This window comes from Otolemur garnettii, unplaced genomic scaffold (genome assembly GCF_000181295.1).
Source record: "Otolemur garnettii isolate 467f Iridium unplaced genomic scaffold, OtoGar3 scaffold00044, whole genome shotgun sequence".
Classification (NCBI taxonomy): Eukaryota; Metazoa; Chordata; class Mammalia; order Primates; family Galagidae; genus Otolemur; species Otolemur garnettii.
Window position 1 is genome coordinate 729,844 of NW_003852439.1, and position 15,129 is coordinate 744,972.

General features: G+C 39.4%; 1 pseudogene; it reads right to left on the reverse strand.

Annotated features, from left to right (window-relative positions):
- The window catches only part of LOC100951244, a 69,332-nt pseudogene extending 62,230 nt beyond the window's left edge, over positions 1-7,102 (reverse strand).
- Positions 7,103-15,129: the final 8,027 nt, after the last annotated feature.

The following is a 15,129-nucleotide window of genomic DNA, read 5'->3' on the forward strand; positions in this document are numbered from 1 at the left end:
AATACTATGCAGCCATAAAAAAGAAGGAGACTTCACATCTTTTATGTTTACCTGGATGGAACTGGAACATATTCTTATTAGTAAAGTATTTCAAGAATGGAAAACAAAGGATCCAGTGTACTCAATACTACTATGAATTCAATATATGACCACCTACACACTCATATGAATGGCAAAACATTAACTATAGTCCAGAAAGTAGAAGGGAAGAGGAGAGCGCCAGGAGGGGAGGGGGGAAATGAGAAGAGGTAGGATATTCAGGGGGACCTCACCTAATGTGCATGATGCAATGGTACATTTCAAAACTATTAAGAAATGAGTATAATTGTGATGAATGTGTTACTTAGTTCAATGTAAGCATTTCACATCGTATATTGAAGCAGTACCCTGAACCCCATAAATGTATCAGTGTACAAAGTTATGATTTAATAAAAAAACAATTAAAAAATAAATAAATTTATATTCAAGAACAAAATAAATAAATATCCTCATCATACTTTCAATGATTGGAAAAAATAATTCTTCATTTTCCATGGAACCAAAACAAACCCCATATAGCCAAGGCAATTTTTAGATATAAAAACAAAGCTGAGGAGTATCACTCTACCAGACTTTAGGCCAGTGGTTCTCAACCTTCCTAATACCACACCCCTTTAATACAGTTCCTATGGGTTGTGACATAGGAGCTCTGTGAGAACTGCTGCTTAAGGCTATACTACAAGGCCAAAGTGATCAAAACAGCATCATATTGGCACAAAAATAAATAGACATATTGACATTTGGAACCAAATAGAAAACCATGAGATGAAACTAACATCCTACAGCCACCTGATCTTTGATAAACCAAGCAAGAACATACATTGGTAAAAACAATCCCTATTCAATAAATGGTGTTGGAAGAACTAGATAACTACATGTAAAAGACTGAAACTGAACTCGCATCACTTACAAAAATTGATTCAAGATGGATAAAAGATTTAAGCCTAAGGCCTAAAACAATAAAAATCCTCAATGAAAGAGTGAATAAATACTTGAGGATAATAGCATGGGGAAAAATTTTATGAAGACTTCTGTAGAAATTTCAACAACACCAAAAATAAACAAATGAGACTTACTTAAACTGAAAAGCTGCTGAACAGCTAAGGAAACAACAACCAAACCAAACAGACAACCTTGAGAATGGGGGAAAAAATACTTGCATATTATGAATCGGACAAAAACTTGATAATTAGAATCTAAAGAGAGCTCAAATTAATCAACAAAAAAAGACCCAACAATCCCATATATCACTGGGAAAGAGACATGAATAAAACCTTCTCTAAAGAAGACAGACAAATGGATAACAAACATATGAAAAAAATCTCATCATCCACAATCATCAGAGAAATGCAAATCAAAACTACCCTGAGATATCACCTAACCTCAGTGAGAATGACCCACATCATTAAGTCTCAAAGCTGTACATGCTGGAATGGGCGTGGAGAAAAGGGAACATTTTTACACTGATGGTGGGAATACAAACTAATACAACTTGTTTGGAAGGAAGTATGGAGAATCTGCAAAGAACTCAAACTAGACCTCCCATTTGATACTGCAATCCCATTACTAGGCATCTATACAGAAGGAAAAAAAATCCCTTAATCATAAGGACATTTGCACTAGACTGTTTATCACAGCTCAATTTACAACTGCCAAAATGTGAAAACAGCCTAAATGCCCACCAACCCAGGAACGGATTAACAAGTTGTGGTATTTTTATACTATGGAATACTATTCAGCCACTAAAAAAGATGGAGACTTTACATCTTTTTATTATCCTGGATGGAGAAGGAATACATTCTTCTAGTAAAGCATCACAAGAATGGAGAAACTAGAATCCAATGTACTCAATTGTGATAAGAAGGTAGTAGATGAGCTAATACAAGAGGAGGTAGGGGAATGAGCAAGTGGGAAGGAGGATGGCAGGTCATGGTGTATAGCATACCTCTTGGGGGTGGGACACAATTATAAGAGAGATCTTATCTAACAAATGCAATCAGTATAACCTAATTCTTTTTACCCTCAATGAATCCCAAACAATAAAAATAAATAAAATAAAGTAAATTAAAAAATAAAAATAAATAAAATTTTATAAATTTTATAATAAATTTTATTTATTTTTATTTTTAAATAAATAAAAGGATTATTTTTTCTTCTGGGTAGATGCCTAGTAATGGGATTGCAGGATCAAATGAGAGATCTAATTTGAGTTCTTTGAGGATTCAACATACTTCCTCCCAAAAAGGTTGTATTAGTTTGCAGTCCCACCAGCAGTGTAAAGTGTTCCCTTCTCTCCACATCTGCAACTTTGAGACTTAGTGATGTGGACTACTCTCACTGGGGTTAGGTGATAACTCAGGGTAGTTTGATTTGCATTTCTCTGATGATTAGGGACAATGAGCATTTTTTAAATGTTTGTTAACCATTTGTCTGTCTTCATCAGAGGAAGTTCTGTTCTTGCCCAAAGATAGATAAGATTGTTTACTCTGTTTTGTTGATTAATTTGAGTTCTCTGTAGATTCAAGTTATCAATCTTTGTCAGACTGATACCTTGAAAATATACTTTCCCATTCTGAAGGTTGTCTTTTTGCTTTACATGTTGTGGCCTTAGCTGTGAAGAACTTTTTCAGCTTAATAAGTCCCATAATTTTTATTTTTGTTGCAATCGCTACTGAAGTTATTGTCATAAAATCTTTCCCCAGTCCAACGAAGTCCCACACTTTCTTCTAAGATTTTTATCCTTTCCCATCTTAGAATTAAGTCTTTTGTCCATCTTGAGTCAATTCAAGGGGTAAAAGGCGTGGGTCAAATTTCAGTCATTTACATGTGGTCTTCCAGTTCTCCCAGCATCATTTGTTCAATAGAGACTTTTTTGTCCCCACTGTTTGCTTTATCAAACATCAGATGGCAACCAGAGACTGGTTTCATCTCTTGCTTTTCTATTCTGTTCTATATGTTTATGTCTCTCTTTTTGTGCCAATACCATGCTGTTTTGATTGCTATGGACCTAAAGTCTGGTACAGTGATGCCTCTGACTTTGTTTTTATTACTAAGAATAGCCTTAGCTATATGAGGTTTTTTCTGGTTCCATATAAAATGAAATACTATTTTTTTCCAGTTCTTCAAAATATAAATTGGTACTTCAACTACAGATTGCACTGAATCTGTAGATTGCTTTGGGTAGAATAGACATTTTGACAATGCTGATTTTTCCCAGCCAAGAACATGGTATGTTCTTCCATTTGTTAGTGTCTTCTGCAATTTCTTTTCTTAGGGTTTCATGATTCTCTTTGAAAAGATCATTCACCTCTTTTATTAGGTATATTCCTAAATATTTCATTTTTTTAAAGCTACTATGAAGAGAATTGTGTCTTTAATCTCCTTCTCAACATGGCTGTTATTGGCATATACAAAAGCTACCAATTTGTGCAGATTAATTTTATACCCTGAGAAATTACTGTATTTCCTGATGACTTTCAGGAATTTTGTGGTTGAGTATTTGGCTTTTCTTGAGTATAAGATCATATAATCAACAAAGAGAGAAATTTTCACCTCCTCTGTCCCTATTTGGATGCCCTTCATATCCTTCTCTTACCTGATTGTATTGGCTAGAACTTCCATAACTATGTTGCATAATAGTAGTGATAGAGGACATCCTTTTCTGGTTCCAGTTCTAAGTGGAAAAGATTTCAGTTTTACTCCATTCAGTATGATGTTAGCTATGGATTCATCATAGATGGCTTCAATCAATTTAAGAAATGGGCTACCTCTGCCTATATTCTTAATTGTTCTTATTAGAAAAGGATGCTGAATTTTGTCAAATGCTTTTTCTGCATCAATTGAAGGATCATATGTTCTTTGTTTTTGCTTTTATTGATATGTCTTACATTTATGGATTTGCATATATTAAACCAGCCTTACATCCCTGTGGAAGCTAGGTTGTGTCCTTTAATTTCTGGGAGTTTAGTTTGCTGGTGGTCCATTGTGATGGTCCGTGTTGAGAATAAGTATTTCCTGTAGAGCTGGTCTTGTTGTGGCACACTTCCTCAGTGTTTGCTATCAGTAAATTATTTAATTTGTCCATGAATTTTAAAGCTTAACTTGAGAGAATATAGAATTCTGGGCTGAAAATTGTTTTGTTGAAGTAGGTTAAAGGTAGATGACCATTCTCTTCTGGCTTGAAAAAGTTTCATTTGAGAAGTTTGTGGTCACCCTGACAGATTTATCCCTAAAGGTCAATTGGTGCTTATTCCTGGCAGCTTCCAGAATCTTCTCTTTCATCTTGGCTTTGAACAGGTTCATCACAATATGTCTTGGAGAAGCTCTGTTCAAGGTGAGAGGACCTGGGATTTGATTTCCCTCTGAGAGGACTGTGTCATAATCTTTGGTAATACACGGGAAATTCTCATTTATGATATCCTCTAGTAGGGTTTCCATTCCTCTGGGGTGCTCTTCTTCTTCTGGGACATCTATAACTTATATGTTTGAACATTTCAGGTAGTCCCATAATTCTGTCAGTGAACATTCTTCTTTCTCTCTCTCTCTCTCTTTTTTTTTTCTATCTCTCTATTTGCCTGAGTTAGCCCAAAATCTTTATCCTCCACCTCTGAGATTTTTTCTACTACATCTTTAAATTCCTGATTGACTGCTTCAGTTCCTTAAGCTCCACTATATCCTTCCTACATTCGTCAACTTAATTTCACCGGCTGGGATCAAAACTCCAGTATTGGATCAGGCTGTGGAACCCTGAACCCCATAGGAACTGGTATCAAGGGGAACTGTGAGACCCTCACCTGAAGGATTCTGGATAGCTTTAATATCCCAACTTGGCGGGGTCTAAATGCTTAGGAAACAATCAGGCAATTACCAAGTGCAACTAAGGTAGGAATAAAAGGCAATACAGATTGCTGCTGTGTTCTCCATCTCCTAAAAAAAACAGTTTGCCACCTTCTGTCCCAGTGACATATTGCAACATATACTTTCCTATAAAAGTTGGTCCCTTCTGACATACATATATAAATTTTTTTAGTATTTTTTATTTATTTTTTATTTTCACTTTTGTCATTTATTTTCTATGTTGCTGAGATTGCTGTAGATTTTGACTATTTTAATATTCATTGTTTTGTTTTTGCTTTGTTTTCTTTTCACTTATATTTTGGTTGGTTCTATTCTTAATTTCCACTTTTACATTCATCAAGAACAAGGACTTCTGTATTTTTGGTCATGGTATGTTAGCCTCATTTATCCTCTCTCTCAATTCCACTCCTCTCCATACTCTCTTTCAGTAAAGACTCTTCTACTTTCCTCATCTTTCACACATAAATCACTTATATAACACCTAAGATATCACCTCTGTTTTTTGGTCTTCTTTCTTTCCTTTTTCCTTTTTTGGCCTTTCTTCTTTCTTTCCTTTTTCCTTTTCCTCTCTCTCCTTTATGTAATAAAACCATATTAATATTCATTATAAATTCTTGGTTTTTTCTCCTTTTTTAATGATTTCTTCTTCACTGAGTGCTGGAGTGGCACAATTGTGGTCTGCCAAGGAAGTCATGACAGTCGTCTGGCTCAAGGAGGTCAAAAGAGCTTTCATATATTTCAATGCTTCATGGATTCTTATAGATCTCTAAGTGACTGTTCTAAGGGACTAGAGAACCTTTCTACCTTTGGTGCTGGGAAGACAGTACTGGCAAGCTCACACTGTAAAATTTTTCTATTTCCTTGTCCTTTTCATTGATTTTTTCCTTCTTGATTTTTGTTATTGCTTTTTTCTTTCTCTTCCCATTTCTGGCAGAGGAAGAATCTTGCTTTGTTCAGGCTGGTAAGGAGCTCCTGATTTCAAGAAACCCAGCCAGCTCAGCCCCTCAAATTTCTTGAATTACACGCATTGCCTTAACACTGTCCCAATCAATGCCATTTCTTCTATCACTCTCATTCTCCTTTCCTGTCCTCTTTCTCTCCTGTTCTTCAGTTCTTTTCCTTCATCCCACTTCCCTTTTTCCTTTTCCTCTTTCCTTCTTTATCCCTCTTGCTTTCATTTTCTCTTGTTTCTCTTTGCTTCTGATTTACCCTTCTTCCATTTGGCCTTTTACCAAGATGCCACATCAAGACCAAAGCTCTGGGGAGATTCTGGGAAGATGGCCGACTGGTAGCAGCCCTTGTCAGAGGCTCCTGAGGAAGAAAAACTGGATGGAATCAGAATCTATAAAGCCAAAGATGAGGAGCTGAGCCCAGAAAGAAGTTCAGCAAGCTGTAAATCCAAGGAAGAGCATTTAAGAACATAAAATACAGGTACAAAGTGGGCCCCAGAACTGCTTGCTAGAACCACATGCCTCCTGCAGGCGGTGGGTGGCCACAGAGGAGACTCCAGCTCCAGGCAGGCACAGAACTACTTGCTAGAGCCACACGCACCCCACGGGGAACAGTGGAGGAGTCCCCCACTCAGGGTAGGCCCAGAACTGCTTGCTAGAGTTGTGTACCCATCAGGCAGCAGAGGAGACCCCAGTCCAGGCTCCCACTCTGGGCCGGCCCAGAACTGCTTGCTAGTGCTGCGGGCATCTCACGGGCTGCAGAGGAGGAGTCGTCCATTCCAGGCAGGCCCGAAACTGCTTGCTAGAAACGCACACACAGCCCACAGGGGCCAGCGGAGAAGTTCCCCACTTCAGACACCTGTGTTGGGTTGGAGCAGAACTGCTTACTAGAGCCACACGCAACCCATGGGGTCACAGCAGGGGAGTCTATGGCTCCAGGCACTAGAAAGGCCCAGCTCAGCTTGCTAGTGCTGTGTGCACCCCCATGGGTGGTAGCAGAGGAGTTCCCCGTTCCAGACACCTGTGATGGGGGGACCCAGAACTGTTTACTAGAGCCACACGCAAACTGCAGGGCCACAGTGCAGCAGTTTACTGCTCCAGGCAGGCCCAGAACTGTTTGCTGGAGCCACGGGTGTCCTGCGGGTGGTGGCAGAGGAGTTCCCTGCTACAGGCTCCCACACCAGGAGGGCCCAGATAAGCGTGCTAGTGTCATGCAGGTCCAAAAGGCCATGGCGGAGGAGTTTTTCACTCCACATTCCCCTGTCTCCCCCCAATTGCCCCAGAGGGGCTGAACTAGGACTGATCGAGCCGCTGCTGTTCCCCTGCCCCCAAGTTGCCCCTCAGTCACCTCGGTGGGGCAAACTAGGACTGATCTGGTCGAGCACGTGCCCTATGCCACCACTGCCATTCCTGGCCCCCCCATTGCTCCGGCGGGGCTGAATTAGGAATGACCCAGCTGCGTGCATTCCTTGCACAGCCGCTGCTGTTCCCCGGCCCCCGGTTGCCCCAGCAGAGCTGATCAAGGACTGTTCCAGCCACTGCCATTCCTCTTCTCCCCAGTTGCACTGGTGGGGCCGAACTAGGACTGATCCAGATGCTGCCGTTCTCCTTTCCTGCCCCCGGCTGCCCCAGCAGGGCCAAAAGTCCATTCCCCGCCCCCATCACCGCAGGGGGACTGAAGTAGGAATGATTTGGCCATTCTTGTGCTCGGTGCAGCCGCTGCCATTCCCCTGCCCCTGGTTAACCCTGGAGGGGCTAAACTAGGACTGATCCGGCCACTGTCGGTCTCCTAACCCCTAGTCAACTTGGCAGGCAGAACGAGGTCTGATACAACTATGCACTCTCCCATGCAGCTGCTGCCATTCCACTGTGCCCCAGTCACCCCAGTGCCCAAAAACTGGGAGAAGATGACAGACACACCCTATCTCTCTGGGTAACCAGAAGAAGCCACTGACTGAAGACAAGTTCTCCAAACAGGATAACCTCAGCATGGAGCAGATTCAGCAGAAAAACTCTGTCAACTTGAATAACCAGAGTAGATTAACTCCCCTAAGGAAAAATCGGGCAGATGCAATTGAAGATCCCATCCATAAACAGATGGTTAAGATGTCAGAAATTAAGTTCAGAATTTGAATAGTAAATAAGATTAACAGAATGGAAGAAAGGAGGGAATTAGAATTTCAAGAAATTATTCAAAAGATGTCTCAAGAATTCAATGATTTCAAAGATAAATGATCAAAGATTTTGAAATACTGAGACAAGAGGTTGCAGCCCTCAAGAATCTGAAAGATATGGTGGAATCCCTCCATAACAGAGTGGAACAGGCAGAAGAAAGGATCTCTGATTCTGAAGACAAAGCTTTTGAACAAGCCCAGGAGTGCAAAGATCAAAATAAATGGAGAGTAAAAATGGATCTCACTCTCAAAGAGCTCTCAGATAATTTGAAGAAAACTAATATTCGCCTTATAGGAATCCCTGAAGGCGATGAAGTTGCTTAACAAAACACAGAGGCTCTTCTTCATGAAATTAGGAAAGGGAATTTTCTAGACATGCCAAGAGATCCTGAAATTCAGATAGCAGATAATTTCAGACCCCCAGCACGACTCAACCCAAACAAGACATCCCCCGGGCACATCATAATTAACTTCATCAAAGTTAAGAAGAAAGAGAAAATTCTGAAAGCAATCAGACTTAAGAAAACCATAACCTACAAAGGAAAGAGTATTAGGATGACTGCAGATCTCTCAGCTGCAACCTTTCAGGCTAGAAGAGGATGGCCATCGACTTTTAATCTGCTAAAACAAAATAACTTTCAAACTAGGATCCTGTATCCAGCTAAACTGAGTTTCATCTATGATGGAGAAATTAAATACTTTAACAACATTCACATGTTGAAGAAATCTGCCATAACTAAACAAGCTTTCCAGGAAATTCTCAAACCTATCCTCCATAGTGAACAGTGCAATCCTCCACCACAAAAGTAAACCCACTCAGAAACTTTTGATCAAATTCCAACTTCCACAATGGCAAAAGGATTAAAAATGTCTACTGGACTTTTGAGAAACTCGATGCCCAAAATTCTACCAGGCTTATCAATAATCTCAATCAATGTGAATGGCTTAAATTGTCCTCTAAAGAGACACAGATTGGCTGATTGGATACAGAAACTCAGACCAGACATTTGTTGTATACAAGATTCTCATCATCTTATATTAAAAGACAAATATAGACACAGGGCAAAGGGATGGTCATCTATATTCCAGGCAAACGGAAAGCAGAAAAAAGCAAGTGTTGCAATTTTATTCACGCATACAATAAGGTTTAAACCAACAAAAGTAAACAAAGATAAGGATAACCACTTTATATTTGTTAGGGGTAATACTCAATATGATGAGATCTCAATTATCAATGTCTATGCAACCAACCAGAATGCACCTCAATTTATAAAAGATATGCTAATTGGCATGAGCAACTTGATCTCTTCCAGCTCCATCATAGCAGGAGATTTCAACACTCCTTTGGCAGTGTTGGACAGATCCTCCAACGACAAGATTAGCAAAGAAATTTTAGATTTAAATTTAACTATTCAACTTTTGGACCTAACAGACATCTTCAGAACTCTGCATCCTAACAAAACTGAATACACATTTTTCTCATCAGTCCATGGAACATATTCCAAAATCAATCACATCTTAGGTCATAAGTCTAACCTCAGTAGATTTAAAAGAATAGAAATTATTCCATGCACCTTCTCAGACCATGATGGAAGAAGTCGAACTCAGTAACAACAGGAATTTGCAGTCTCATACAAAAACATGGATGCTAAATAATCTTATGCTAAATGATAGATAGGTCAGAGAAGAGATCAAGAAGGAAATTACCAAATTTTTAGAACAAAACAATAATGAAGCCACAAGTTATCAGAACTTCTGGGATACCACAAAGGCAGTCCTAACAGGGAAATTTATAGCATTGCAAGCCTTCCTCAAGAGAACGGAGAGAGGAAGTTAACAACTTAATGGGACATCTCAAGTAACTGGAAAAGGAAGAACATTCTAATCCCAAATCTACCTAAAGAAAAGAAATAACCAAAATTCGAGTAGAATTAAATGAAATTGAAAATAAAAGGATTATAGAACAGATCAATAAATCAAAAAGTTGGTTTTTTTTTTGAAAAGGTCAATAACATAGATAAACCTTTGGCCAGCCTAACCAAGAAAAAAGAGTAAAATCTCTAATCTCATCAATTAGAAATGGTAAAGATGAAATAACAACAGAGCCCTTAGAAATTCAAAAAATCCTTAATGAATATTATAAGAAACTTTATTCCCAGAAATATGACAATCTGAAGGAAATCAACCAACACTTGGAAGCATGCCACCTCCCAAGACTTAGCCAGAACAAAGTGGAAATGTTGAACAGACCTATATCAAGTTCTGAAATAGCATCAACTATACAAAATCTCCCTAAAAGGAAAATCCTGGGACCAGATGGCTTCATGTCAGAATTCTAACAAACCTGTAAAGAGGAACTAGTACCCATACTACTCAACCTTTTCCAAAATATAGAAAAAGGCAGAATATTACCCAACACATTCTATGAAGCAAACATCACCTTGATCCCCAAACCAGGAAAAGACCCAACAAGAAAAGAAAATTATAGACTAATATCACTAATGAATATTGATGTAAAAATATTCAACAAGATCCTAACAAACAGAATCCAGCAACACATCAAACAAATGAGGCAGCTGCTGCAGAAGACTCGACCTATAAAGAATTAATGGATTTGACAAAAGGAAAATTTAAAATATGGATGATAAAAAAATAAAAATAAATGAGAAAATGGAAAGATAGAACAAAAGTCAGATGAGATATGTAGAATATAAAGAGGATATGATGGAGCTTAAGGAAAAGAAGGCGACAATCAGAGAATGTAAAGATGCAGCGGAAATTATCAAAAATAGGTTAGACCATGGAGAAGAAAGAACATCAGAGCTAGAGGGTAAAGATGTCTAATTAACCCAGCTACTCAAAGAGGCAGAATACAAGAGAGAGAAGCAGAACAGTCACTTAGAGAACTATAAGAATCCATGAAGCACTGAAACATAAAAAAGTAGGGATCCCTGAAGGGGAAGAAGATTGTCCCAAAGAAATGGAAGCCATACTGAAGACTATCATAAATGAAAACTTTCCATGTTTTACTAAAGAACCCAACACACTCTTTTCAGATGGATATTGTACACTGGGTCATCTCAACTAAAACAAAGCTTCTCCAAGACACATTATCATGAATCTGTCCAAAGTCAAGACGAAAGAAAAATTTCTGTAAGCAGGAAGGAATAAGTACTAACTGACCTACAGAAGCAGAGCCATTAGGATGACAGCAGACTTTTCAACTGAAACTTTCCAAGCCAAAAGAGCATAATCATCCAACTGGAACATTATTAAAATAATTTTCATCCCAGAATTCAGTACCCTGCTACACTAAGCTTCAAATTTATGGATAAATCAAAACTTTTGCAGGTATACAAACATTGAGAAAATTTGCCAAAACAAGACCCACTCAGGTGAAGGAGATAAGATAGCTGACTATCTCATTGAAAGCCAACTTTCAACAGAGTTTCTATTCCAGAGGAAGACATAGTGAACAGAATGAACTCAATGAAGCTGAAAGTTAGGAGCTGAGCTAAGAAAGAAGACTGATGAGTACACATCATCCCAGGTGAGGCAAGCTGTAACTCCATGGAAACAAATTCCAGGTACAAAACCTGTTGTCAAGAGAATGAGAGACTCCTCCCCTAAGAGAGTAGCTCACTGTCTACTCTCTACAAGTAACAGTGGAAAGAAGATATCTTATTTTAACCCACAGGAGAGAGCCACTAAACACTGGAACTCCTTCTCCAGAGAAGTCTCACCAATTAGTCCATTCATTTTCCTGCCCAGCATAAAACTCAATAAATATTTTCCCCACAATTATGAACTCCCAGTCCACCCTTCTCCCATCACCTGGCAGTCTGAAAGCCTGCAGAACTCAGGTTTGGCAATTCCTTGAGAGGCTGGGGCACTGCGTGGGCTGCTGCACAACTGTGCAGAAACAGTGACTCAGTGGAAGTTGGGAGAAGTGGGAAAGAGAGACAAGCGGGAAATAGAGAAGCACCGCACCACAACACTGCATGGTGGAGTATGGCTCACACACAAGTCAGACGTTGGAGGAGCACTTCCACAATTCTCTTGACCACTGAAGAAATCCAGGTTTCAACTCCACAAAGGTACTGGTGTCAGAGTGCACCTGGGGCAGAGACACAGGCTGTGTGGGAGAGAAAAACATGCCATGACAGTACTCACCAGCGGGAGGGTACACACACCCCAGGACAGACTCTGATGGAGCACTTCCCAGATTCAGTGCAGGACAAGAGGGAGCTGGACTTGAGCCTCTCAGGACTGCTGGGGGCAGTATGCAGCAGGGGAGGAGGCACTGACTCCCCTTTGACTCTGGCAGGTGCATATACCTGGTGCCTTTGCTCACTGGAGAGAGCCAGGCCCAACCCCAAGGGGATACTAGTAGGGGTGCGTGGCCACAGTGAAAGCTGGGGAAGGAGGCACAGACCCCCCCTGGACTGCCTCTGTTGGCTGGGCCTTCTGGACTCCTTTGAACACCAGAGAGAACCAGACTCCAGCCTTTTGGATTTTCAGGATGGAGCTGCCTGTGAATCCCTGCTATAGGGTTGCTGGAGACCTTTTGAAGTCTCCCAGTTGAGCAATGATTGTGCTGCCTGGGACAATCAGATTGGAACTCTTAACCTTACCCAACCACTCAGGGACCCTCCAAGGTCTAGCCATGGTGATGTTGTAGTGGGAAGAAATGATTCTTCTCCTCCAGTGGTTGCTGATGAGGGGCAGGATATCTCAGGTGCTTGTATCACTCCCCAGCTGAGATTTGGACCAATGTCCATGACTCAATAAGATTGGATGGAGGTTGGCTGACTACAGGACGCCAATCAGGTCCTCAAAGTCTCTGGCTGCAAGTCTGAAAGGCACGTTTGTACAGCTGTGGGAGAAAAGCCACAATCACCAGTCCCAGTTCTTTGGTAAAGGGCTGATTAACTATAATTCCTGGAGCCCTCATTCAAACCTCACACTACCAGTTTTACAAGTCACATTGGGGAAAATAATCATGGAGAAGAACTAGTGGAAGAACTCGGGCAACATAAATTATCAGAGTATGTCAACTCCCCCAAGAAATGACAAAGGAGCTGCATCAGAAGATCCTACTTATAAACAAATAGCTGAAATGTCAGAAACAGAATTCAGCATATGGATGGGAAATAAAATGTATAGAATGAAAGAAAAGATGGAAATAGAAATCCAGAGTTGTTCAAAAGTTGTCTCAAAAGATTAATGAATTCAATGAAAAACTCACCAAGGATACAGACATGAGAAAAGAGATAGCAGAGCTCAAATAAATGAAAAAGTTATTCAAGGAGCTTAAAAATACAGTAGAATCACTCGGTAATAGAGTTGAGCCAGCAGAAGAAAGGATAGTGAAATTGAAGACAAGGCTAAATGGAAAGCAAAAACTGATCATTACCTGAGAGAGTTGTGTCACCACTCCAAAAGATCAAACATTCGTCTTATAGAAATTCCTGAAGGAGAAGAGGATGCTCTACTACAAGAGATTATGGAGAACAATTTCCCAAGCATTACAAGAGATACAGAAATTCAGATAGTAGACAGTTTCAGAACCCGAGCAAGACTCAGTCTAAATAAATCATCTCCTAGACACACTGTAATTAATTTTGCCAAAACTAATTTGAAGGAAAAAATTCTGCAAACAGTCAAATGTAAGAAAACCACTAACTACAAAGTGAAAAATATTAGAATGACTGCTGATCTCTCACCTGAAACATTTCAAACCAGAAGAGGATGGTAATCAACCTTCAACTCTCCTAAACCAAAACAACTTTCAGCCCAGGGATCCTCCATCCAGCTAAACTGAGTTTCATTTGTGATGGAAAAATCAAATACTTCACTGACATACACATGTTGAGGAAATTTTCCATAACTAAACCAGCCATCCAGGATATTTTCAGACCCATTTTCCATAATGACCAGCACTATAGTCTACCACCAAAGTAAACTTACCCAGAAATTACTGAACAAAAACCTAACTTCCACAATGGTGAAAGGATCAAAAATATCCCCTGAGCATTTGAAAAACATGACACCCAAAATACCACCATGCCTCTCAATTATTGTGAATGGCTTAAATTCTCCTGTAAAGAGGTACAGGTTGGCTGACTGGATACAAAAACTCAGAGCAGATACCTGTTACATTCAAAAGACTCATTTTACCTTAAAAGATACAAAAAGACTCAAGGATAAAGGCTGGATATCTATAATATAGGTGAATGGAAATCAGAAAAAGCAGGGGCTGCAATTTTATTTGCAGAAACAATTGGTTTTAAACCAACAAAAATAAAGACACATAAGGATGTACACTACATATTTGTCAAGGGTAACACTCAACATGAAGAGATTTCAATAATTAACATTATGCTCTCCCAGAATGTTCTCTAATGTATAAGGCAAACCCTAACAGAGAAGACGCTTTGTTATCTTCCTGCACAATAATAGTTGAGATTATAACACCCCTCAGGCAGTTCTGGATAGATCCTCCCAGAAGATACTAAACAAATAAATAATGCACTTAAACTTGATCCTAGAACAAATGGACTTAACAGACATCTACAGAACATTTCCTCCTAATAAAACTGAGTATATCTTCTTCTCCTCTGCCCATGTATCATCCTCCAAAATTTATCACATCAAAGGACACAAGTCTAACCTCAGCAAATTTAAAAGAATAGAAATTATTCCTTATACCTTCTTGGACCATCACGGGATAAAAATTGAACTCAACAGCAACAGGAATCTTGATACTCAAACAGTATCATGGAAACTAAATAACCTTATCCTGAATGATAGCTGGATCACAGATGAGATTAAGAAGGAAATCACCAAATTTTGAGGAAAAGAGATAAGAAAGACACAAATTATCAAAAACTGTGAGATACTACAAAGGCAGTCCTAAGAGGGAAATTTATAGCGTTGGAAGCCTTCATCAAGAAAACAGAAAGAAAGGAAGTCAACAATTTAATGGGTCATCTCAAGTAACTGGAAAAGGAAGAACATTCTAACCCCAAACCCAGCAGAAGAAAAGAAATAACCAAAATTAGAGCAGAATTAAATGTAATTGAAAACAATATATTAAGAATGTCAGC